This window comes from Haliotis rubra, unplaced genomic scaffold (genome assembly GCF_003918875.1).
Source record: "Haliotis rubra isolate DU_JTF1 unplaced genomic scaffold, ASM391887v1 Scf1003, whole genome shotgun sequence".
In the NCBI taxonomy this organism is placed as follows: Eukaryota; Metazoa; Mollusca; class Gastropoda; order Lepetellida; family Haliotidae; genus Haliotis; species Haliotis rubra.
In genome coordinates, this window is record NW_025764897.1 from 219017 (window position 1) to 220580 (window position 1564).

The window sequence follows — 1564 nt, forward strand, 5'->3', positions numbered from 1 at the left end:
ACTCAGCAATAGTCCAGATATATGGCGGCGGTCTGTAAATAATCTAGCTAAGATGCATAGCGTTCACTAACATGAGCGTTCATGTTAGTGAACGCTATGTATCTTAGCTATAAATAATCGAGTCTGGACCAGACAATCCAGTGATCAACAGCATGCGCATCGATCTGCGCAGTTGGGAACCGATTACATGTGTCAACCAAGTCAGCGAGCCTGACCACCCGATTCCGTTAGTGGCCTCTTACGACAGGCATGGGTTATTGAAGTTCAATATTCTTACCCGGACCTTCATGGGTATTTTCCAACCAAGTGTAAACGTGGAGAGAAAAAACTAGAGCAAAATATTAGGTAGTGGACACCTTGGTTTCAGGTGCAAGTGCGTGAGAACGCTGGGTATCAAGCATAATATAATAATAATAAATGCATATTTATAGTGCGCCTATTCCACATCCTTGGGCATGCTCAAAGCGCTGTGTACAGATAATTTACACGAGAATATTTACAGCCGAGATTATAAGTAATATACTGAGAACAGGTTTTAAGTCTGGACTTGAAAATGTCAATTGTGTCAGAGCTTTTAATATGTGCCTGAACCTTGTCAGTCGGAATAAACAAGGCGTGACGAGGCTATAACGTATGTAGAATCTGTCAGTGGTCTTGAATAACACGCGGCCTGCCTTTAGAATCCCCTACCAAATATGCGCAGTGAAATCAAGCATATTTGTATCTTTTTGCTTCAGAACATTGTTCACTTCACGGCTGTCCCTATTCTTAACCATGACGTTGCAATATTGTTGTACAAAAGTGTTACACCGACTCGCTCGGTTGTGTTCCCATGACGACAGTGGTCAGACTGGCCTGACATTTGTAAGGCTTCAGTGCAGTGTTTGTTTACATCACAGAAATATACAAATTCATTTGATGGGGGACTTTAGGGACGCTCACGGTGAAATGCTCGCTCTTATTTTTCACATAGAATAGGAAAGCCACCATTTTGGTTTCTCTACGATTGATTTTAGCTATCCTAAGTTGGTCACAGAGCAACTTAGACTTTGAATCTTAACTTTACGATTGACTTAGGTAAGATTGGTTAGTGGAACGGTATGCCGATCGTAACGTCACGTTAAGATTGGGATTTCAGGGGTTTACGATTGGCGTAGGGCTAAGATCGGTTAGTGGAACGGCACCCAGGTCATGCAATATTACAGCATTTGTAAGACTATGAACAAATATGACAAAGGGGTGTAAATATGGCCATCGCTTTCATGTTTTTATTATGGCTGAAATAATTGTAAATTTTGTTCATTTATGACACAGGTGTAAATACCTTGAAATCACGTATGGCCAGATTTAGTTTTATCTGACATTTGTTATCCTTGTAAAATTCTCAAGCATAGGTTTATGAATTATTAGCATATTGACATAAGTTAGCATTTATTTCAATGATATGGTAATATGACCAAACCAGCAGTGGCTTGTTAGCCAATGACGTAATGATGTAATTCCTAACATAAGGCGTGGAGATTCACCTTTCCCTGTGTTGGCTGAGTATTTGTCACCAAGGTTT